We start from the raw sequence: 25,913 nt of genomic DNA, 5'->3' as shown, positions 1-25,913 counted from the left end.
GTGTGGAAGAGAGTGTCTGGATGATGCTCAGTACTATGTGAGGTACTGTAGTAGGGACGTGAATGTGAAAGGGACGGTGTGGAAGAGAGTGTCTGGATGATGCTCAGTACTATGTGAGGTACTGTAGTAGGGACGTGAATGTGAAAGGGACGGTGTGGAAGAGAGTGTCTGGATGATGCTCAGTACTATGGGAGATAGTGTAGTAGGGACATGAATGTGAAAGGGACGGTGTGGAAGAGAGTGTCTGGATGATGCTCAGTACTATGTGAGGTACTGTAGTAGGGACGTGAATGTGAAAGGGACGTTGTGGGAGACAGTGTCTGGATGATGCTCAGTACTATGTGAGATAGTGTAGTCGGGACATGAATGTGAAAGGGACGGTGTGGAAGAGAGTGTCTGGATGATGCTCAGTACTAGGTGAGATAATGTGGTAGGGACGTGAATGTGAAAGGGACGGTGTGGAAGAGAGTGTCTGGATGATGCTCAGTACTATGTGAGATACTGTAGTAGGGACGTGAATGTGAAATGGACGGTGTGGAAGAGAGTGTCTGGATGATTCTCAGTACTATGTGAGGTACTGTAGTAGGGACGTGAATGTGAAAGGGACGGTGTGGAACATAGTGTCCAGATGATGCTCAGTACTATGTGAGATAGTAGGGACGTGAATGTGAAAGGGATGGTGTGGTAGAGAGTGTCTGGATGATGCTCAGTACTATGTGAGGTACTGTAGTAGGGACGTGAATGTGAAAGGGACGGTGTGGAAGAGAGTGTCTGGATGATGCTCAGTACTAGGTGAGATAATGTGGTAGGGACTTGAATGTGAAAGGGACGGTGTGGAAGAGAGTGTCTGGATGATGCTCAGTACTAGGTGAGATAATGTGGTAGGGACATGAATGTGAAAGGGACGGTGTGGAAGGGAGTGTCTGGATGATTCTCAGTAGGTGGCGGTAATGCACTTTACCGCTAAGCACTGGAAGAAGCCACAAGGGCGCTTGCTCTCATGGCCGGCTCGGGGATTGGGAAGAGTGGGGTCTATACCCAGGACAAGGCTGAGGAAGGCAAGAGGGCCGAGACTTGCCCCAGTGTCCCTACCGCTCGATACGCAGAGATTCTCACTCCACCGGCTTTGTTCTGCCGCCGTCGCCATGGAAACGTCTCCCAGGCCCGGCCAGTACTGCGCATGCGCGCTGAGCCCTTCGCGTCCGGGGATCTTTTGTTTCACACCGTTCCTTCCCCTTTCTTCCCGAGGGTCTTCCCCACAACTGGAAATGTGTCCCTGTCCTCATTCAGCTGCAAGAGCTTTCCGCAAGCAAAGGAGGCACTGTACACCAATTCAAGGTTATAAGAAATAATTTTATTAGAGAACAAAATATTTTATTAATTTTATTAGAGAACAAATTAGAGAACAATTTTATTAGAGAAACAAAGAAAATAAAATAAATTTTCTTAGAGAACAAAATAGTTAATTGTTAAATTAATTAAGTATTTAACAAAAATAGTTAATTAAATGGTACTAAAAAGACACTAGTATTTATCAACAAAATGTACTGGCGGTGTATCCTACAGCTTTCCCTTTCCCTGGCTCCCCCCCTCCCCTTCTCCAGCACTAGATCAGCCTAAGGGAAGATACGCACTTTAAACAACGAAATGAAGCTAATATTTTCCCATGGGACAGTACCAGGCGGCACCGGCAGAATCATCTTCCCTTGCCACTAACACCAACTTCTTAAAATATTACTGTGGACTGGCCCCATTGTACATACTCAAAACATTCCTACATTGCAGATTAAACACCATTTTGTCTTACAAACTTCCATTTTGTGTTACACATCTTAGCATGTATCAAGGAAGACCCAAAACTCAAACCCACCGCTGTGAAAGATCTTAAAATAGCTGCATCTGCAGTGTCAGAATGATGACTGTCACAGAAGTGAAACAGTAACACACGTTCTTCTCATTTCTCGCTGCTTTTAAACTGTTGACAGTTGTAACAGACAGAGAAAATCAGCAGAGCAGAGTTTCCTTCCATCGATAAACTGTCGAAATTTCGGGCCAAGACCCTTCATCAGGACTGGGAGGTCTGAGCTGGAAATATACAGAGTTAATTTCCCTCTGCCTGACCTGTAGTGTTCCTGCACCACTTTGTATGTATTGCTCCAGATTTCCAGCATTTTTGAAAATCAATTTATAGAGAACAGCTCTTCATGTGTGAAATACCTTTTGCTTATTCGTTCTCATAACTTAGCTTCCACATCTCCTCACAACATTGGAGGCTATTCACTCCATCCAGTCCATCCGCTGCTTTTCACTGTCTCATATTCACAGCAACCTTCTTTTGTCTCTGTCCATCAGGTCGGGCAGAATCTATGGAGGGATACAAAGAGTTCATGTTTCGAACCAAGGTTCTTCGTCAGGACTTCATCTATATCTGCTGCCAGACATGCTGAGCTCCACCAGCATTTTGTGTTGCTAAAAACACAATTTTATTTGGTACAACACACAGGAAGCTGAAGGGACCTGTCACTCAGGCAGCATCTGGCAGGGAAATGGATCACTGACATTTCAGTTCGAGAGCCCTCATCACCACTCAAAATGTTAACGTCCATTTCCTTCCATAGATAGAGCCCGACCTAGTGAGTTCCTTCGTCTTGTATTTTTGTTGTTCCAGATTACAACATCTGCAGCCTCGTGTCTCTGCATTCATCAATCTAATGAAATGATCCAAATGACTTAAATGGAGAATTATCCTAATGTTTGAGATTTCTATAGAAAGTGATACGATCAATGATGGAAACCCGGGTTTGGAACAGACAGACAAAGAGAACTGAAGGAGTGAATTCCAGAACTTGGCGCTGGCTGCCAAGACTTGAGAAGCACAGGAATCCGCATCAGAAATAGAAACAGAAGTAGGCCACAGGGCTATTTGCATCTGCGCTTTCTTTCACCGTTGCAGGGAATGACACCAAATTAGGGAATCCAAGGCCTGGGTTGTAGTTTTTATTGCTGCAAACATTAAAGTTGTCTTTATATTAGGCAACTTTAAGCTGAAACCAATGCAGCCAAGAAAGTGTCCCTATAGGTGTTGAAGGGGCCAGGAACACAATAGAATTAATGAAAACTATAGATAAACAAAACCGACAAACAATCAATGTGCAAAAGAAGATAAATCAATGAATAATAATAAAAATTTAAACAAATAAATAACATTAAGAACACCAGTTGAAGAGCTCTTGAAAGTGAGTCAATAGGTTGTGGAATCTGTTCAGAGCTGAGGTGAGTGAAGTTATCCACACTGGTTCAGGAGCCTGATGGCTGAAGGGTAATAACTGTGCCTGACATGGTGGTGTGGGACTCGAGCCTCAATTACCTCATGCCAGGTATGGAGGGGCCGCTGCATAGAGTTAGAAAAAGCTGCAGAGCGTTGTATCATGGGCACGAGCCTCCCCAGCAGATAGATGATTGTTCAGAAAGGTGGCAACCCTCAAGGATGACCCCCACCACCCAGGACACACCCTCTTCTCATCACCATGAGGACCCACCCTCTTCTCATCAACATGAGGACCCCACCACCCAGGACACACCCTCTTCTCATCACCATGAGGACACACCCTCTTCTCATCACCATGAGGACCCCACCACCCAGGACACACCCTCTTCTCATCACCATGAGGACCCCACCACCCAGGACACACCCTCTTCTCATCACCATGAGGACCCCACCACCCAGGACACACCTTCTTCTCATCACCATGAGGACACACCCTCTTCTCATCACCATGAGGACACACCCTCTTCTCATCACCATGAGGACCCCACCACCCAGGACACACCCTCTTCTCATCACCATGAGGACCCCACCATCCAGGACACACCCTCTTCTCATCACCATGAGGACACACCCTCTTCTCATTACCATGAGGACACACCCTCTTCTCATCACGAGGACCCCACCACCCAGGACACACCCTCTTTTCATCACCATGAGGACACACCCTCTTCTCATCACCATGAGGACACAGCCTCTTCTCATCATCATGAGGACCCCACCACCCAGGACACATCCTCTTCTCATCACCTTGAGGACCCCACCACCCAGGACACACCCTCTTCTCATCACCATGAGGACACACCCTCTTCTCATCAGCATCAGGGAGGAGGTAGAGCAGCCTAAAGGCATATACTCAACATTTTAGGGACAGCTTCCTCCCCTCCATCATTGGATTTCTGAATGTTGCATGAACACTTTCTCACCATTTTTGCAATATATACAAAACAGTATTTCTTATGGTAATACACAGGATACTTTACATATTTTGGCACGTTAGCCAAGTGGTTAAGGCGTTTGTCTAGTGATCTGAAGGTCGCTAGTTCGAGCCCTGGCTGAGGCAGCGTGTGTGTCCTTGAGCAAGGAACTTAACCACACATTGCTCTGCGACGACACCGATGCCAAGCTGTATGGGTCCTAATGCCCCTCCCTTGGACAACATCGGTGGCATGGAGAGGGGAGACTTGCAGCATGGGCAACTGCCAGTCTTCCATACAACCTTGCCCAGTCCTGCGCCCTAGAAATCTTCTAAGGCGCAAAGCCATGGTCTCATGAGACTAACGGATGCCTATTTTGCATATTGCATTGTACTGCTGCCAAGCAATGAATTTCATGACCCATGTACTGATAATAAACCCAATTCTAATTCTGATTCCATTTAGAACTGCAATCTGGAGAAATTTCTGATCAGGATGAAACCCCATTTGCATTGCATTGCCCAGCTTTCCAGCTGATCTAGCAAGCTGCATCTTAAGACAGTCACCCTCGATATCCACAGCAACACCCGACTTTTACTACACAAGAAGGTTTGAACCCTGTATCCAATACCAATTTAACCTCTGCTGGATGACTGGAGTTTCAAGACCCAACTCCGGTAACGAGCAGAAAAAAGAACAAAGTGCAACAGCTACAAAGAAAATGCAGAATCATAATGAGATAGATTGTGATGTCAAGTGTCCATCTTATCTCAATCTTTTAAACCGGTGAATATCGGCTTAATCATCAATATCTCTCATGCCATCTCAGGAATTGGAAGCTGTGCTGCACAATCTCTTTAGCAAGAACAACTTCGTCAAGAGGCTAAAGATATTCAGTGTGTCCCTGTTGACACACGCCAATTTTGATAAACGCTCCAACATTACATCCAATGTATCACGGCTAGATGTGAAATTGCAGAATTGTGAGCACAGCTCAGCACATCACAGAAACCAGCCTCCCCTCCATGGGCTCTGTCTACATGTCTTACTGCCTCAATAAAGCAGCCAGCCTAATCAAAGACCCCACCCACCCAGGACATTCTCCCACCTTCCCACTGGGCAGAAGATACAAAATCCTGAAAGCATCAGGCTCAAGGGCAGGTTCTACACCCAAACGTTATCGTACTCCTGAATAGATCTCTTGTACAAAGTGAACTCTACAACTCAGAATCTACCCTGTGTTGGCCTTGCACCTTATTCATATTAGCTTATTGGTATTGGTTGATCATTGTCGCACGTACCAGGACACAATGGAAGCAATGTCTTGAAAACTGTTCTTACAGATCATTACACTGTGCATTGAAGTTGTCATAGTCCAGTCCGTGAAGGCCGTATTCCAGTTCACGGTCCGGTCCATCGACCCTTGCTCCAGGTTTTCCTATCTACCCTGTTTCTGCCTTGTCTTGCCGGTAACTCTCGCCTCACCTGAAGTTCTTGTCTTGCCGTCTGGTCCTGGAGCCACCTAGCTCCTTTCCTGTCCCTTGCCTCCGCCCAGGTAAGCCAGGCCATCTTGCCGTTACCTGGGGTTGGTTCTGTCCCTTCCTGTCCCTTGCCTCTATCGGGTGGTGATCCACGCCCTGCCCAGGAGGAGCCTGCCAAGCCTCACCTTGCCTCCAGTCTCACCTCAAGTCTCCAGCCTCGTCTCTAGTCTCAAGTCTCCAGCCTCCTGCCAAGCCTCACCTCATCTCTTGCCTAGCCTTGAGCCTGAAGACTCCAGCCTCTAGCCTCTTGCCAAGCCAAGTCTCTAGCCTGTAGATTTCAGCCTCGTCCTTGCCTGGTTCTGGGGCCCGAGCCAGAGGCAAGACCTAGGTACTGGGTCCTTGTCCAGTCTCTGGCTCGGAGTCCAAGCCCGGGCTCCTAGCTCTTTTGTCCAATCCTGTTCCAGGTTCCTGGTTTTCCTGCCCATGTCCTTGCCATCGCCCTGTATCCTTGTCCTGTCCCTAGTACTTCAGTGTCTGTGTCTTGCACTTGGGTCTGTTCCCAGCCACCCCGCCTTATGACAGAAGTAGAACCAGGTAAAACTAAGAATGCAGAATAACATGTAAACGATACAGAGAAAGTACAGTGCAGGTAAACAAAGTATAAAATATTGTCCAGCTGCACTTCTGTAACTGTAACACTTTATTCTGCCTTTTACACAGACTACATCACAGTATGACCTTTGGCCCACAATGTTGTGCTGACCCCTTAACCAAATCTAATTCTTCCCTACTACACAGCCCTCCAATATGTGAATCAATGTTCTCAATGCATCTAGCTCTACCAGCCCCCTGGCAGCGTGTTCCACATACCCACCACTCACAAACTTACCTCTGATATCCCCCAACCAATCACCTTAAAAGCCTGCTCCCTGATATTCACCATTTCCACCCTGCGAAAAAGCCTGTGGCTAGCCACTAAATCTATACTTTTTATTGTCTTGTACACCTCTATCAAGGTGCCTCTCATAGTCCTTCGCTCCGAAGAGGGAAAATCCTCCCGGGAGAGGCGAGAAGATGGCGGTGCGATGACAGCGGTGATGAATATCTGTTATCTGTCAAGTAGGGGACGGTGCACAATCCTGATTTGATGGAGACAGACATGAGAGCACAGCGGAACATCTGGAGAAACTTCTGAAGTGCCCACTTCGCTGCCGCTGCTACTGTGTGGTAACCGGAATCTCCGGAGCAGAAGGCCCTGAAATCCTCGGCTTTGCGTGTTTCAGCGGCTGGGGAAGAGGTCGCAGGCACTCGGCAGAGGATGGCGCTCGGGAGGCTGTATCGGAGAGGCTGCTCGGAAGCTCAGGGTTTTCAGATGGATGGACTCAGTGTTGGCTGCTTCCAAGGTATTGGCAAGTTGACGGTGCCTGGAGGTTTATGGCAGGGAGTTTCTCCCTTTTGCCGCCTGATATCAGGGACTCGGAGTCGATCGACTTGAGACTTTGAGACTTTTTTTTTTACTGTGCCTATGGTTTGTTCTTTATCAAATCATGGTATTGCTTTGCACTGCTGTAACTATATGTTATAATTATGTGGTTCTGTCAGTGTTAGTCTTTGGTCTGTCTTGTTTTCTGTGATATCACTCCGGAGAAACATTGTATCATTTCTTAATGCATGTATGCATTTCTAAATGACAGTAAAAGAGGACTGGGTGTTCTCATAATCTAAAAAAAAACCTACCTTGAGAAAACCTATCCTCACGAGACATGCTCTCCAATCCAAATTACAAACAAGAGAAAATCGGCAGATGCTGGAAATCCAAGCAATACACACAACATGCTGGAAGAACTCAGCAGGCCAGGCAGCATTTATGGAAAAGAGTAGAGTCAACATTTCATGCCGAGATCCTTCAGCAGGGCGGGAGACAAAAGAAAATGAGGAGTAAGAGTAAGAAGGTGGGGGGAGAGGGGAGGATGAAACAATGTGATCGGTGAAACTGGGAGAGGGGAGGGGTAATTAGTGAAAGAGTCACAGGGCTGGAGAAGGGGAATTATACGAGAGGACAGAAGGCCATGGAAGGAAGTAAAAAGGGGAAGGAGCACAAGAGGCAGGCGATGGGCAGGCAGGGAGATAAGGTGAGAGGGAAAAGGGGATGGGGAATGCTGAAGGGGGGGGGGACTGCATTATCAGAAGTTCGAGAATTCGATGTTCAATCCATCAGGCTGAAGGCTACCCAGATGGAATACAAGGTGTCACCTCAATCGCGACAGTAGAGGAGGCCATGGAGTAATATGTTGGAATGGGAGTGGAAAGTGGAATTAAAATGGGTGGCCACTGGGAGATCCCGCTTTTTCAGGCCATTTTAATTCTGCTTTCCATTCTGGTGTGTATACATGGCTTCCTCTACTGTCACGATGAGGCCACACTCAGGGTGGAAGAGCAACACCTTATATTCTGTCTGGGTAGCCTCCATTATTGAACATCCAGTAATGCCCCCCCCCCTTCACCATTCCTTTTCTCCCTCACCTTATCTCCTTGCCTGTCCATCATCTCCCTCTGGTGCTCTTCCCCCTTCCCTTTCTTCCATGGCCTTCTGTCCTCTCCTATCAGATTCCCCCTTCTCCAGCCCTGTATCTCTTTCATCAATCAACTTCCCAGCTCTTTACTTCACCCCTCCCCCTCCCAGTTTCACCCATCACCTTGTGTTTCTCCCTCCCTCCCCCCGACCACCTTTTCTTCCATTCTGCTGAGTTCCTCCAGCATTTTATGTGTGTTACTTGGGTTTCCAGCATCTGCAGATTTTCTCTTGTTTGTGCCAGTAAAGAAGCTTAATCTGACTGTAACTGTTGCTGAACTGACAAGGCAAGTCAGCTGGGCTCACCCCAGCAGAAATATTCCCTTTGTTGCCTGCATCCACCATTAGCTTTCCTACTGCTCTCTCGTCTCTCGTTCCCCGTTCTGATGAAGAGTTTTGGACCTGAATCATTCACTCTTTCTCTTTTAACAGACACAACTTGGCCTACTAAGTGCTTCCAGTATTCGTAGATAGATTCTACAGATGCTGGGCATCTGAAGCAATACACAAAAACTTCTGGAAGAACTCAGCAACTTAGGCAGTGTGCGTGGAGGGCAATAAACAGTTGAAATTTCGGGCTGAGACCCTCCAACAGGATGGAAAAGAAGGAGGCCGAAGCCAAAGGAAGGAGGTGGGGGGAGAGGAAGTACAACTTCTAAGGCAAGGTGAAACCAGACAGAGGAGATGGGCAAGAGGAAAAGAGAGATGAGAATGTAACCAGAATGGGAAATGAAATTTTTTAAAAAAGGGAAGGAAGGGAGAGATCAGGAGTGTGCTTTGTGTGGCTCAAATACTGATCCCCATGGCAACCCGCTTGGTACTGTCTGACACTGATTTGTTTATTCTGTTTCTCCCGTATGTCAATCAATTCTGTTCATTCCAAAAATATTTCCTCTACCGTATGTTTTACTTCTGCACACTAACCTCTTATGTGTACCCTTATCAAAACCTACCGAAAGTCCATATACAGTACATCACATCCACCAGTTCTACACCTGGGGGCAAAAATCAAAAAAGGGTAATGAATAAAAGACTGAAGGTGTTACATTTGAATGCACGCAGTATACTGAATAAGGAACACTGATGTTCTAGTACAGTTAGAGATTGGCAAGTATGATATTCTGGGCATCACTCAGTCATGGCTGAAAGAAGATCATAGTTGGAGGCTTAACATTCAAAGATACACCTTGTATAGAAAGGACAGGCAGGTAGGCAGGGGTGGGGTTGCTCTGTTAGTTAAAAATGAAATCAAATACTTAGAAAGAGGTGACATAGAATCAGGTGATGTAGAATCCTTGAGGGAAGAGTTAAGAAACTTGCAAGGGTAAAAGTACCCTGATGGAAGGTATAATCAGGCCTCCAGACAGTAGCCAGGGTGTGGGATATAAATTTCAACGGGAAATAAAAATGGCATGCAATTAGGGTAATGTTACAATAGTTATGGGAGATTTCAATATTGTAGGCAGCTTGGGAAAAGCAGGTTGGTGCTGGATCCTAAGAGAGGAAATTTGTAGAATGCCTACGAAGTGGCTTTTTAGAGAAGCTTATACTTGACCCACTAGGGGAAAGGCAATTCTGGATTGGGTGCTGTGTAATGAACCAGATTTTATTAGGGAGCTTAAGGCAAAGAAACCCTTAGGAGACCCTATTCATAATATGATAGAATTCACATTGCAGTGTGAGAGGGAGAAGACAAAGTCAAACGAATCAGAATTACAGCGGAGTAAAGGGAATTACAGAGGCATGTGAGAGGAGCTGGTCAAAATTGATTGAAAGGGGTCACTACCAGGGATGATAGCAGAACAGCAATGTTAGAGTTTCTGTGGGTAATTCAGAAGGCGCAGGATGCTGGAGCTGAAGTAGTATTCTAAAGGCAGGATGAAGCGACCATTGCTGACAAGGGAAGTCAAAGACAGCACAAAAGCAAAAGAGAGCGCATATAATAAAGCAAATATTAATGGGAAGTTAGAGGATTGGGAAGCTTTTAAAAAACAAAACACAGGAAGAGAAAAGATGAAATATGAAAGTAAGCCAGCCAAAAATATCAGCAGTTTTTACCACAGGCTTTTCAGATATATAAAGAATAAAAGAGAGGCAGGAGTGGATATCAGACTGCTGGTAAATGACACTGGAGAGGTAGTAATGGTGGATGAACTTAATAGCACTCTGCATCAGTCTTTTCTAGTGGAAGGCACTAGGAGAATGCCAGAATTTTGAGTGTCAAAGGACAGAAGTGAGTGTAGCTGTTATTACTAAGGAGAAGGCACTTAGGAATATGAAAGATCTGAAGGTAGGTGGCTCACCTTCTACACCCCAAGCTTCTGAAAGAGGTAGCTGAGGAGACTGTAGAGGCATTAGTAATGATCTTTCAAGAATCACTAGATTTCGGAATGCTTATGGGGGACTGTAAAATTGGAAACGTCACTCCACTCTTGAAGACAGGAGGGAAGCAGAGGAAAGGAAACTATAGTCCAGCTACACTTCAGTGGTTGGGAAGATGTGGAAGTCCATTATTAAGGATGAGGATTCAGGGTACTCGGAAGTGAAGTGCATGATAAAGTAGGCCAAGGCCAGCATGGTTTCTCTAAGGGGAGACTCTTACTGGGCAAATCTGTTGGAATTCTTCGAAGACTTCAACAGACTGGGAGAATTGGCAAAGAGACAGATGGATATAGAGAAGAAAAGTGTACGTCCTGCACTTTGGTAGTAGGAGTAAAAGTGTGAACTATTTTCTTAAATGGGAAGAAAATTTAAAAAAAAAAATCAGAGGTGCAAAGGGACTTGAGAGTCCTTGTGCAGGATTATCTAAAGGTTAACTTGCAGGTTGAGTCAGTAGTAAAGGCGGCAAGTCCAATGTTAGCATTCATTTCAAGAGCAGTAGAATATAATGGCAAAGATGTGACACTGAGGTTTTATAGGGTATTGGTCAGACTACAGTTGGGGTGTTGTGAGCAGTTTTGGGTCTCTTATCTAAGAGAAGGTGTGCTGTCATTGGAGAGAGTCTAGAGGAGGTTCACAAAAATTATTCCAGCAATGAAGGGGTTAATATGAGGAGTATTTGATGGCAGAGCCTGTACTCACTGGAGTTTAGAATAATGGTGGGGGGTGGGGGGGGAACATGATTAAAACCTATTGACTGTTGAAAGGCCCAGACAGAATGATTGGGGAGAGGATGTTTCCTGCAATGGGTGAATCCAGTATCAAAGGGCACAGCCTCAGAATAAAGGGACGTCCATTTAGAACAGAGATGAGAAGGGGTTTCTTACTCAGAGGGTGGTGAATCTGTGGGATTAATTGCATGGACAGCTGTGGAGGCCAAGTCATTGAGTGTATTTAAAGCAGTGTTTGATAGGGTCTTGGGAAGTCAGGCTGTCAAAGGTTACGTGGAGAAGGCAGGAAAATGTGGTTGAGGGGGTAATAAATCAGCCAAGATGGAATAGCAGAGCAGATTTGATGAGCTGTGGCCTAATTCTGCTCCTATGTCTTAAGGTCTATACTGCTGTCAACACGCCATTAATTTTCATTTCCGCTTCAAGCTTACACCATAGTACCTACAGTCACCAGCATAATTGCCCAGTAACATGAACTGTTGTGGTGCTCAGTGGATACCTTGAGTTGTAATGCTCACCCGTGTTCGTTGTTTATCTGATGTCATAATGTTATAACAGCAGTTGTTGCTGTTGCTTATGTCATCATTTGTTGTCAGTGCCAGTGTTTTAATGTCCCATCCACACCAGGCACTGCTGTGACAGCTGATTGCTCTCAAAGTATGTATCTCACCATATACCACCCTGAGATTCATTTTCATGCATTTACACAAAAATAAATACAATTATTTATGAAAATTATACATAAAGACTGTCAAACAACTAATATGCAAAAGCTAATTCATGCAAGTATTAATAAGTCACACTGAGAACACGAGTTGTAGAGTCTTTTGAAAGTGAGTCTGCAGGTTGCAAAATCAGTTCAGTGCTGAGGTGAGCGACATTATCCATGCTGGTTCAGAAGCCTGATGGGAACCTGGTCACGTGGGACCCAAGACTCCTGCACCTCCTGCCCAAAGGTAGCGGCGAGAAGAGAACAAGGCCTGGATAATGGGTCATGCCTGCCACTGTCTGGATCCAGGGATACTGACCTGTCACAGTGAGGGGGCATTGCCCATCAGTGCCCGTTGTAGTTATAGCTCAACTGTTGTTATAAAGTGCAGTTGATGCTACTGGTGTGATGTCACAATCAGAATCAGGTTTAATATCACCAGAGCATGTAAAATTTCATAACATTGCAGCAGTACAGTGTAATACATGACAATAGCGAGAAAAAAATCTGAATTACTGCAAGATATCTATACTATATAGTTAAATTAGTGCAAAAAAAACAAAATAGAACAGTGGTGAGGTTGTGTTCATGCGTTCCATGCCCTTTCAGAAATTGGATGGCAGAGAGGAAACTGTTCCTGAATCATTGAGTGTGTGCCTTCAGGTTTCTGTACCTCCTTTCCAACGGTAACAATGAGAAGAGGGCTTGTCTGGGTGGTGGGAGTCCTTAAATAATGGAAGCTGCCTTTCTGAGGCACCACTCCATACAGATACCCTCAATACTATGGAGGCTAGTACCCATGGTGGAGCTGACTAAGTTTACAACTCTCTGCAACTTTCTTTGATCCCATACGAGATAGTGATCCAGACAGTTAGAATGCTCTGCAGAGTACATCGGTAAAAATTTGCGAGTGTTTTAGGTGACATACCAAATCACCTCAAACTCCTAATGAAATATAGCTGCTGCTGTGCCTTCTTTATAGCTGCATCGACATGTTGGGACCAGGTTAGTTCCTCAGAGATACTGACACCCCGGAACTTGAAATTGCACACTCTCCCCACTTCTGATCCCTCTATGAGGAGTGGTGTGTGTTCCCTTGGCTTACCCTTCCTGAAGTCCACAAGCAGTTGATTGGTCTTACTGACATTGAGTGCAAGGTTGTTACTATGACAACACTCAACTAGCTGCTATATCTCACTCTTGTATGCTCTCTCGTCACTGTCTAAGCTTCGGCCAACAACGGTTGTATCGCTAGCAAATTTATAGATGGCATTTGAGCTGTGACTAGCCACATAGTCATCGTAGTAGAGAGTAGAGCAGTGGGCTAAGCACTCATCCCTGAGGTGCACCAGTGTTGATTGTCAGCGAGGTGGAGATGTTATTTCCAATCCTCACAGATGGTGGATGGACCTCTGGTTAGGAAGTCGAGGATCCAGTTACAGAGGGAGGTACAGAGGCCCAGGTTCTGGGGCTTTTCAATCAGAATTGTAGGAATGATGGTGTTAAATGCTGAGCTATAGTCAATAAGCAGCATCTTGACATGGGTATTTGCATTGTCCAGGTGACCCAAGGCCGTATGGAGAGACAGTGGGATTACGTCTGCCATAGACAAATTATGGCGATAGGCAAACTGCAGCAGGTCGAGGTCCTTGCTCAGGCCGGAGCTGATTCTAGCGATGACCAACCTCTCAAAGCATTTCATCACCAGTGTGAGTGCCTGCTCTAGACAAAGACACCTCAAGTCAGGGCTGAAGCCAGCAGGGAGGTTATTGAGCGTGAGATCTCACCTCACGCTGGAGTTCAGAATCATGGAATCATGGAGGTGTGCAGCACACAACCGGGCCCTTTGGCTCAAGTCATCCATGCTGACAATGATACCTATCCATCCACTCACCCTCATTAGACCCACAACCCTTTGCTCCTTCCCTGCACACCTGTCTAAATGCCCTTTGAATATTGGCAGATCATTTCATATATCTACCATCCAGTCTGAAAAATTTGTCCCTCAGAATGCCTTTTAAGTTTCCCCTTGTCATCTTATCTATGCCCTCTAACTTTAGACTCCCCAACCTGAGGAAAATGACTCGGACCACCCAGGCCCTTTGTAATGTTATAAACCTCACAAGTTTCACTGAAACAAAATCCAAACTCTTTAAAGTAAAGCTCGTGAATGCAGGAGACATTCTGGTGAATTTCTTCTGCAGTCTTTCTAATGCTACCACATCCTTCCTGGGGTGTAACGACTAGAACCGTGCACAAAACTCTATTTTATAAGATGACATCCCAACTTGCGTGGTTAATGCCTCGGCACGTCAAGCACACTGAATGCCTTTTCCAGGAACCTACCCACCTGTGCAGCCATTTTCATGGAGCTATGAACCTGCACTGCAAGGCCCCGCTGTACATCAAGGCTACCCATTTGCTGTACATGATCTGTTAGGTTTTGATGTGCCAAAATGTCCAGATTAAATCTGCAATGGGATAGTTTGTAGCACATGTTTAGATGCCTTTTTCTCCAGAATTGCCATGAGGATAAATAGTAGACACCATTTGACTGATGGGTGACAGAGCTCATCCAGTCCATGTCCCTGTCAGACACCCGAGGTCAGGCTGATTCCTGACCTCAGGTCTCTGTGGAGTTTATATGTTCTCCATGTGACAACTTGAGTTCCTCTGGGTGCATCCATCGCCTAACACAGCCCAAAGGGGTGCGTGCCGGAAGGTTCATTGTAAATTGGCCCGCAGGTATAGGTGGGTGGTAGTATCTGGGAGGAATGAATGGAAATAGGAGATTAGTGTAAATGGTGATTTGATGGGTGGAAAAGCCTGGTCATGCTATGTAACTATCACTCTGTGCACTGGTTGTCGATTAATTGGACACTGAAAATTGTTCCAGACCAAGTTTATTGCTGTCTTGGGTATATATAGACAGCACAAGAATGCCATTAAAATTAGCATTTATGCAATAACAGCACAGTACAAGATGAGACCAAGTCAATTGGTATATTTAAAGTGGAGATTGATAGGTTCTTGATTAGTCATGGCATCGAAGGTTACGTGGAGAAGGCAGAAGAATGGCGTTGAGAGGGATAATAAATCAAACACGATAGAACGGCGGACCAGACTCAGTAGGCTGAATGATCTAATTTTGCTCCTATGTCTTATGGTCAACGGCAGTGAGGTTATAGGGCATTGGTGAGGCCACATCTACAGTACTGTGCCCATACATTCAAAGGAGAAAGGTTATGATTAAGAAAGGTTTACAGGACTAACACCTAGAATGGCAGGTAGCCTTGTGAGGAAAGTTTGGATTGATTAGATTTGGATCTGCTGGCATTTCAGAGTAAGAGGCAACTCGATAGAACCATTCACGATTCAGAGAGGCTATGACAAGTGAATGTGGAGAACTTGCTTCTTTCTCTGGGGAAAATCTAGAATTAGGAGATGCACATTTTAATTCCAGTGGAGAAACTTTCTTACAGGTATTGGAATCTGAATCAAAGGCAAAATCCACAGAAAAAACTTAGCAAATTAGGTAACAATACCAGCATAGAGAGTTATCGTCACTGGTTGAATGCTTCAGGTTGAAGTGTGCCCATTTCCCTCAATCAGAAAGGTAGATACATTTCCAGACTACCCCAAAAACCAGTGTTGATCAGAGCACCAGCTTCATCTGCGAATCCTTGGAATTTAGCTCTTTATTGTGCTCATTTCCAACATGAGAAGAATCTGAGAGAGAGACCAGACACAGATGGTAATTCAGCAAAGCCACCGTGCTGGACACAGCACTTTGAATTGGTAGCTGGTCCCTGTAGAGACTTGCCCAAACCCGGCTTGCTCCCTGACTCCTAGGACAAGACTGATTGTCCTGTGATCGCAGGGTGCTGTGGCTTGAAGGGCCTATTGTGCGCTGTGTCTCAATTATAACCAAGCCAATTGCATCACGGTTGGTTCTGCTGCCTAACGGGGGAGGAAAAATACAAAGAGATGCAGGGACAGAAGTGAGCAGTCAGGTATTTCTGACCTGCTACCCTCCAGTGCCAGGATTAGAGACTTCTCAAAATAGCCACAGGCCATTCTGAAGGGCAAGGGTGAACTCCCAGTAATTGTGGTGCACATCGATAGTGCCGCTTTCCCAAACTAGCCTGTCAAATGTAACTAACTTGGATACGACATATTGAATGCAGTGCACTGCATTCCACACACCATTAAACGAAGCCCAGCATGTCATTAATGAATCACACACTGTAACACTGAATAATCTTCCCTTTTCCCTATTTACTCAGATTAAAGTCACTCCCACTCTCGGCTGTCACACCAGCTTCTCCCACTCTGACTCCAAGCAACCAGGGCTAAGCAGAAATGAAAATGGGGCTTTCCCATGACATCACAGAGACACTAATAGCAACAAAGCTGTAATCTGTGTTACAGGTGGCCCAGACTCGACCCAAAGTGAATAACTTCACTCACCTCAACTCCGAACTGATTCCACAACCTGACTCACTGTCAAGGATTCTACAACTCGTGTTCTCAGTATTATGTGTTTTTCCAGTTCTTGCGCCATTTTGTCTTCGCCATGTTGATTGATGGCCAGTCTTTGTGCGTAGTTTTTCCACTGATTCTATTGTATGCCTTTATCCTACTGTGAATGCCTGCAAGAAAATGAACCTCAGGGTTGTACATATATGGTGCCATGTACATACTTTGATAATAAATCTACTTTGAACTCTGAAAGCTATATTGTCCTCCTGATAATTTGTTAAACCAGAATATGGAATGCGGGTCTTGAGTCAAATACTTCACTGCAATAACGCAAAGCCTCAGTGAAATTGTACTGAGTGTACAGTTCTGTTCCCTTTCCCTAAAAAAAAATTACCATTGCCTCACAAGTCTGGGTCTCAGAACTCATGCGTTTGCCATTTGAGGGAATATCGAGCAGATTACAAGAATGAGAGGTGATCCCCTGAAAACTCTCAGAACACCGAGGTTTACCATGGCCAAAGAACCAGGAACCAGGTTAACTGTCTCAGATTAAGGGACAGAATGTTTAGAATTCAGAAGACGAGTAATGTCTCAACTCAAAAAGATGAAGAATCTTTGGAATTGTCTATCTCAGAGGAGCGTGATGCCCAAGACATGGAGTTTATCTAGAACAGAAATTGCTAGATTTCTGCATAAAAAGCATATGAGATAACAAAGGAAAGCTATAATCTTTAATAATCGTACAGCAGACTCATAGGACCAACTGGCTCGCTCATTTTTCAATGATTTGGACAGAAGCATTATTTTGGAATCTTAAATGCACAATTAAGGGTGGCAGGGTTAGATGCAAGGAAGGTATGAAGTGTCTGCAAAGAGAGTGGGTAAAACAATGAATGAGTGGGATAGCCAATCTAATTTTCCTTATGGCAGGACGATTCCCTACATCCGGTCTGCCACTTCCTTAATGAATTTTGTCTGTGTCAATAACATCCCCTCTCATTTTGCTAAACTGGAGAAAATTCTTTCCTCAGATAGAAAACGCGCTACGTCTGGAGTAAGTCTAGTGAAGCTTTATTACTTCCCTTTGTGACAAGTGATTCTTTCTTAGGTATGAAGAGCAAACACACAGTATTCCAGGTGAAATCTTACTATGGTGCTATGCAAATACAGTAAGACATTCTTACTCATGTATTCAATTTTATCATAATACACACTAATACACCATTTGCATCACCACGTAGGTGCTTAATACTTGGTGAAAAGTTTTTCCTTTACACTTATCAACATACCCAATCTCTCAATATTTAACTATATTTTTATATTACGTGCATCAATATGAACAACTACTTTAACTACTATTCCATTTGCCCTGTTCAGGACTTTTCGTACAGCTAGTCTGTAACCTTGGAGCATCTTTACATCCCTCTCGATATAACAAGCCTAGCTCACCTGTCATTCCTCTGAGCTCCAATTATGAGCTTATTTTGTTCTCATTGTTCTTTCCTTTTTTGTAAAAGAAAATAATGTAATTCATAAACAAGAGATTCTGCAGATGCTGGAAATCCAGAGAATCACACACAGAATGCTGGAGGAACTCAGCAGGCCAGGCAGCATCTATGGAGAAGAATAAGCAGTTGATATTTTGATGAAAGGTCTCAGCTCGAAATGTTGACTGTTTGACTTGCTGAGTTCCTCCAGCATTTTATGTTTGTTGCGTGTAATTCATGTTTAATTTATGGTTTTCTTGTGAATACTGCTTATCCGATGCCAAGTAAGCCTTTCATTGAACTTGTTCATACCTATTCTTCTGCATATGACATCAACTAGGCCGAACCTGGTCAAATGTATCTCAGTGAACAACCACTTCATCCCAGGAATCTTTCACGTCAGGGGTTCATAATCTGGGTTCCATGGACCCCTTGCTCCGTTGGTCCATGGCATAAAAAAGGTCGGGAACCTCTGATCCAAGTGAACCTTCTCCAAAATGCCTCGAAGTACATCCCTTTTAAAATAAAGAAGCTGAAGGACTCCACAGCAGCAATGGGCATGGGGACAAAGTGATTAAATTTGTAAAATAGAGGACCCTCTATTGTTGCACTGTATGTTATCCTGTTAGCATGATCCGGTTTCTGAACATTACAATGAGGAGTGATTTATGCTGGGATTATTATCTGGGTCAGGCACGAACAGTGTTACATCACCAGCCAGAGGTCTGGTCAGGATTAGCTGCAGATATCAGTTTTGCACTGAAGTGAACCCTTACGCTCTCCAGGCACCACCATTCTCAACAGTTTCAGGTCACGGGAAGCTGACCCTGAGCCCTACTCACGGACACAGCCTGAGCCCAGATGGACTGATTCCCTTCTCCATCTCCTGTACACAGCCCACATCTCTAATCCCTTTCCCTCTGGCTTCAGCCACTGTTCCATTCAGCAACGCAGGGAATGTACAGACAAAGACAGGCCAATCAGCCCATCTGAGCAATACTGGGAACATCTTTAGTGATGGGCCTTCTCTCTACTTTCAGACTTAACACCAATCAAAGTAGGTGTTTCCCTATTTAAGGGTCCTGTGTTGCAGGACCCCACCACAGTGTGTTTCCAGCCTTTCAGTTATTTCCTTTCATCAATTTTTCTATGCAGAAAAACATAACTGTACTAACTTCTACTTTGAAAAAGGCACACTCGATAACTTCATGCCAAAGAAACAACTTTATGTCGAACATCAAAATCATTATGTATATACAGAGGCTTTCACAACCCGTACGGCATGGCAGGAACACGATATACAAAGCCCACCGGAAGTAAAAAGAATGGAAGTAGAAACCGCACCCCCCCCCATTATCCTAATTAGTATTAACTTACTTTTAATAATGCTCACATTACAACACTTATCCCTCTTTAAAATCCAACATCCCCAAATGTAAAAAAACCTAGGAAATAAAAAACCATATAGTGTTATTAACTTGCGTACCCCTGAAAACTTATACTAGTATCTCAAGACAACAGGAATTCTGCAGATGCTGGAAATTTAAGCAACACACATCAAAGTTGCTGGTGAACGCAGCAGGCCAAGCAGCATCTGTAGGAAGAGGTGCAGTCGACGTTTCAGGCCGAGACCCTTCGTCAGGACTAACTGAAGGAAGAGTATCTCAGCAACAGTTTACAGTACAAAACATCTGGAAAACGTGACAGATTCAACATTCAATCTAACAACAAAAAGAGAACTGTCCCGTCAAAGATTCAGTCTGTCAGGTTTAGGAGTGCGCTGTGATCTGCGCACTACCCCTGGTGACGCAGCAGGCACCACTGGTGAGGGTGTTTTGGGTGGGTCTGGTGTTGGGGGCACGAGAGGGGTCTGTGTGTCTGCATGAGAATGTCCATCCTCCTCGGGGGACTCCTACCCCTCTGCCAGGGTCTCTCCCTCTGGCAAAGTCACTGGTGGACATGCTTCCCCGTAGTCTGACTCACAAATGGAAACTCCATGGAGCTGTCCGCCTCTGAGCCGGTATCATGACGCAGGCGCACATGGTCCTGATGTCTGCGGAAAGCACGCCCAGTCAGCTTAACAACATAGGAGACGGGACCACTCTGCTTAAGAATAACCCCAGGCAGCCATTGCTGATTGTTTCTCACATAGACATTGTCATCCGGTTTTAACTGTCTCCCTCGCGCATGTTGATCATGTCCCTCCTTCTGCTTTTCCTGCTTCCTCTCCACTTCTGCCTTCAAAACTGGAACAATGGGAGCCGCCCACCTTGAAAACTGGACAGACTCAATAATGCCCAGCCTCTGTAGCCGTTCCAGCTCCTCCTTGACTTTGCCTTTCATGGCATAGGGTACTGACCTGGGCTTCAATAAACGTGGTGTAGCCTCAGGTTCGATGGAGTTTCACTGTCACGCCCTTCAGTGTTCCCAGCTCGTCCCTGAAAACGTCACTGTACCGCTGCAGAATGTCCTCCGTCGTGTGTGCATACTTAATTTCATGCCAGTTTAGACGGATTTTGCGAAGCCAATCGCGACCCAAAAGACTGGGTCCCCTGCCCTTAGCTACAGTTCAGCCTTCTGACCCCCGGCTGAAATGTCCACATATAACACCCCTAAATCAGATATGGGCTGCCCCGTATAGGTCCTGAGATTGAGCTTTGACGGTCTAATGGGAGGCAGGTTGGACCCCCATGTCCTCCTGTAGGTCTCCTCACTAATGACTGATGCAGTAGCCCCTGAATCAATCTCAAGCTTAACGTCCTTTCCCCTGGCAGTGACTGTGGCATAATATGGTTCAGGTGGTTCCTCATCTGTTTCCACTGCAAACATGTTGTAGGCACACGCTGCCTCTTCATCTGCTTCTTCTAGATGCTGTGTGGCTGCCTGACCCTGTTGAGCTTTCCCCTGCCCAGGCTTAATCTTACCCTTTGAACTCCTGCTAAATGTCCCTTTTTGCTACACGCATGTCAGACAGTGTGTTTGAATTTGCAATCATTTGCATAGTGTGTCCCTCCACACCGGAAACATTCCACCCGCTTTGCCTGTTTACCTGTCTCCCTCCTGACTTGGTGCACTGCCGCCGACTGCGACCCCCATGTCCTTTCTGGATATCCTTGACATTATTAGCAGCCATCTCCATGCCTTGGGCAATCTCCAAGGCTTTCTTGAAAGTCAACGGTGGGGTTTCCCCTAACAGACAGCGTTGTATGCTGTCATTATTAATGCCGCATACCAATCTATCACGCAGCATGTCTTCCAACACCGCTCCGAAATCACAATGCTCCGACAGCTGCCGAAGCTCGGCCATGAAATTAGCCACAGACTGACCTGGCTTCCTGAAACGGCTGTGAAACTTGCACCTTTGGACTATCACGGAAGGTTTCGGATTGTAGTGGTTCCCCACGAGCTTGACCAGTTCGTTATATAGAATGTCCCCCGGTTTCCGTGGTGTGGCTACATTCCCTATTAGCTTGTAAGTCTTTGCCCCACACTCACTCAGGAGAATAGAGTGCTTCTTAGACTCCTCAATAACTCCATTAGCACAGAAAAAGTGTCCCAACCTTTCCTCATACTCTGGCCAGTCCTCCATCACGTCCATAAAATCAACAATAGTCCCAAACGTAGCCATCTGAACATGAGGCCCCTTATCGGCGCTGCTGCTCCTGCTCGAGACGGGCTGACACGTCCACAAACCAGTTCATCTCATTGCCAAAAATATGTGCCAATTTCTACTTTGATAAAGGCACACTCGACAATTTCATGCCAAAGAAAACAACGTTATCTCAAGTGTCAAAACCGTCATGTATATACAGAGGCTCTCACAACCCATACGGTATGGCAGGCACACTGTATACAAAGCACACCGGAAGTAAAAAGAACAGAAGTAGAACCCCCCCCCCCGCCATCATCCTAATTAGTATTAACTTACTTTTAATAATGCCCACATTACAACAATAACCTTCTCCTCTGGAGCCACAGATTTGAGTGAAATAGAACGTTTAGACAAGCCACAAATCCGCTCCTCTGATCCTTCAGATTGCCTCTTCTCATTTAAGTTTAAAATAAATCTTAGTACCAGAGTACATATATGTCATCATATACAACCCTGAGATTCAGTTTTCTGTTCGAATATTCAGCAAATCTATAGAATAGTGTGGGCACGTGGCCAAGTGGTTAAGGCATTGGACTAGCTACCTGAGGGTCGTGAGTTCGAGCCCCAACCAAGGGAACGTGTTGTGTCCTTGAGCAAGGCACTTAACCACACAGTGCTTTGTGACGATACTGGTGCCAAGCTGTATGGGTCCTAACGCCCTTCCCTTGGACAACATTGGTGTCGTGGAGAGGGGAGACTTGCAGCATGGGCAACTGCTGGTCTTCCATACAACCTTGCGCCCTGGAGAGTGAAGACTTTCCATGGTCTCGCAAGACTAACGGATGCCTTTAATTTATAAAACAGTAGCTGTAACAGGATCATTGAAAGATCAATCAGAATGCAGAAGACAACAACTTGTGCAAATACAATTATAAATAAATAGCAATAAATAATGAGATCCTGAGATAAAGAGTCCTTTAAAGTGACTTGAAGGAACATTTCAATGATGGGGCAAGTGAGTGTAGTTCCCTTTTAGTCAAGGGCCTGGTGGTTAGAAACTGTTCTTGAATCTGGTGGCGTGAGTCCTGAGACTGGAAATCCAAAGCAACACACACAAAATGCTGAGGAACTCAGCAGGCCAGGCAGCATCTATGGAAGAGAGTACAAGTTGACGTTTCTGGCCAAGACCCTTCTTCAAAACCAAAACATCAGCTGTCTCAGGAGGCTGGTTAATTGACTAAAGCCCTTTCCACACTCTGAGCAGGTGAATGGCCTCTTCCCAGTGCGGTCACGCTGGTGTATCATTAGGTGGGAGGGCTGACTGAAATTTTCGCCAAACTCAGAGAAAGTGAACGGTCTCTCCCCAGTACGAACACGCTGGTGTGCCACCAAGCTGGAAGACAGTGAATCCCTTTGCAGTCGGAGCAGGTGAACGGCCTCTCTCCTCTGTGATCCCACTGGTGTCTCAATAGGTGGGATGACTAGTGAATCCTTTCCCACAGTCAGGCCTCTTCCCAGTGTGAACTTGCTGGTGTCTCACTGGGTACGATGGTTCACTGAATCCTATCCCAAGTCAGAGCAGGTGAATGGTGTCTCCCCAGTGTGATCTTGCTGGTGTCACTGCAAGGTGCGCGATTCAGTGAATCCCCTATCACATTCAAAGCAGGTGAAGTACCTTTCTCCCTTGTGCATTCGCTGATGACTCACCAGGCCAGATGACAGACTGAAGCTTCTCCCACACCCAGAACAACTGAACAGCCTTTCGCCAGTGACCTCACTAGCGCGTCAGCAGGTTGAGGACTGGGTGAGTATCTGTCCACATTCACAGCAGGTGAACAGCTTCTCCCCCGGGTGAACTCTCATGTGCTACCAAGCTGGAAGATGGAGTGAATCCCTCCCCACATTCAGAGCAGGTGAACTGCCTCACCCCGGTGTGAACTTGCTGGTGTTTCAGTAGCTTAATGTGTGCTGTCTGTACACAACTACGTACAGATCACGAGACAGCAAGAATGAACAATGCACACAAGTAGACAACAGATCAATACATAATGCTGGGGGAGGGGTTATTGCTCTAAAAGAAATCGATCCATACATTTCACTTCCTCCCCCTGTAGATTAATGCAACAAAACATTCAATTTCCCTTTCACAAATCCATATTCCAAATAAACATGCCTTCACAATAACAGTCCATGACTAACCTCAGAGTTCTAAAGGTTCAGTCTTTAGGGTAGCTCAGTTTCTTTCGGGATGACACCTCTGGACCTGTGGAGAGGCATCAGGCTTGACAGGTGTCTTGTCAATGACGATCTTCTCATCGTGCCTCTGGACCTGTGGAGAGGCATCAGGTTTGACAGGTGTCTTGTCAATGATTATCTTCTCATCGTGCCTCTGGACCTGTGGAGAGGCATCAGGTTTGACAGGTGTCTTGTCAATGATTATCTTCTCATCGTGCCTCTGGACCTGTGGAGAGGCATCAGGTTTGACAGGTGTCTTGTCAATGATTATCTTCTCATCGTGCCTCTGGACCTGTGGAGAGGCATCGGGTTTGGTAGGTGTCTTGTCTAAGACCATGTTCTCCACTTTTGGTGTTACATTGTTGCCAGTGTCAGAATCATCACCGAGAGGCAGGTAATGTGTCTGTCATGTTGGATACAATCAACTCAGGTGTGTTCTTCGGTTGAGCATCCAGTATCTGGTGCACATGGCATCTCCATGTCTGATCTCCAACTTCCATTGTGTATATCAGTGGTCCAGTTCACGTAGATATCCTACCGAGTGTCCACTTGTCTTCTCGGTAATCAAGCACTAGGACTTCCTGTCCAATCTCGAAGCTCCTTGATGCTTCACTTGACAAATGGCTGAACTGTTCATTCTGTACTTCCCTCGGAGGTCTGGTTTCAGGAGGTCTATGCGAGATCTCAGATTCCTGCTCATGAACAGTATTGCAGGTGTAGGTGTCCCCCGCTTTTTGAACGTTCGCTTTACGAAACCTCACTGTTACGAAAGACCTACATTAGTTCCCTGTTTTCACTAACAGAAGCTGTTTTCACTGTTACGAAAAAAGGCAGCGTGCAGAAAAAAATCAGTGCGCGAAAAAAGGCAGCGCGCACCCCGAGCAGCCACTTCTCCCTGGGAACAGCATTCTAGCCGGCATTGCTTAAACACGAGCCTGTGATCAGCCGTTTGCAAGATGAGTTCTAAGGTATCGGAAAAGCCAAAAAGAGCTTGTAAGGGTGTTACACTAGACATAATTAAGCGTTTGGATTGTGGTGAACGAAGTAAGGACAAAGTGAGTTTGGCTTGTGGAAGTTGACAAAGATGATGTTGAAGAGGTTTTGGCATCCCATGACCAAGAACTGATAGGTGAAGAGTTGATGCAATTGGAAGAGGAAAGGATAACAATCGAAACCAAATGCAGTAGCAAACAGACCGAAAGTGACTGCATGAGATTTTCGCTGCAATGATCAAGTATGACTTTAATTTTGAAAGGGGATGTCGGTTTAGGGCATATTTGCAGGATGGTTTGAGTGCTTACAAAGAACTGTATGATAGAAAAATGCATGAGGCTAGCAGTCAAGCATACTGTCGTTTTTCAAACCTTCCACATCAGCCACAGCAGATGACGAACCTCGACCTTTGACATCGAGGTGGGCAGTCATAGGAGAAGATGAGTTGCCTGCCCTAATGGAAACAGACGACGATGAGATGACACGCCAGTGACTCACCACCCCAACCCCTGGGCCGTGGACTGATACCAATCCGCGGAGAATGCAGCGGTAGCCGGGATGCACACAGCACATCTTTAAGTAAAAAGCTGAAATAAACATGCTAATTAATTAGGTGGTGCCCGGCACATAAATGTCAGCCCAGATCAGAGGCGATGCAATCGGCAATCGCCTCTGATCTTGGCCAACATTTACATGCCAGGCGGCACCTAATTAATTAGCTTGTTTATTTCGGCTCTTTTCTTAAAGATGTGTTGTGTGCATCCCGGCTACCGCTGCACCCCTGCATGTTTCACGGATTGGTATCAGTTCGCTGCCCGGAGGGTGGGGGCCGCTGCACCACCCCAATCTCCAATGACTCAGCCTAACACACCATCATCAGTGTGCTCTGAGCTGTCTTCCCGATTCCCGTATGTGATGCTACACTGTACATACATTATTTCTACTTTATATAGGCTGTGTATTTTTACTTGTTATTTGGTATGATTTGGCAGCTTCATAGCTTAAAGGTT

At 45.5% G+C, this 25,913-nt stretch overlaps 1 protein-coding gene across 5 annotated transcripts in view; it reads right to left on the bottom strand.

Moving 5' to 3' along the window:
• LOC134352781 (gastrula zinc finger protein XlCGF42.1-like) overlaps positions 1 to 25,913 on the bottom strand; it is a 146,856-nt gene that overhangs the window by 109,337 nt on the left and 11,606 nt on the right. For 3 of the 5 annotated variants that reach the window (XM_063060231.1, XM_063060235.1, XM_063060233.1), the window contains 3 exons: positions 16,585 to 16,766; positions 1,871 to 2,364; positions 1,093 to 1,321 (listed from right to left, as the gene is read on the bottom strand). The gene's annotated coding sequence lies outside the window, so the exon portion shown is untranslated. Of the gene's footprint in view, positions 1 to 1,092; positions 1,322 to 1,870; positions 2,365 to 16,584; positions 16,767 to 18,045; positions 18,211 to 25,913 lie in introns of all 5 variants that reach the window. The other 2 variants (XM_063060234.1, XM_063060232.1) reach the window with 2 other exon arrangements.

The sequence above is a fragment of the Mobula hypostoma genome, chromosome 10, assembly GCF_963921235.1.
Source record: "Mobula hypostoma chromosome 10, sMobHyp1.1, whole genome shotgun sequence".
Taxonomy (NCBI): domain Eukaryota; kingdom Metazoa; phylum Chordata; class Chondrichthyes; order Myliobatiformes; family Myliobatidae; genus Mobula; species Mobula hypostoma.
The sequence above is the reverse complement of the archived record's forward strand: the minus strand, read 5'-3'. Positions and strand labels throughout refer to the sequence as shown.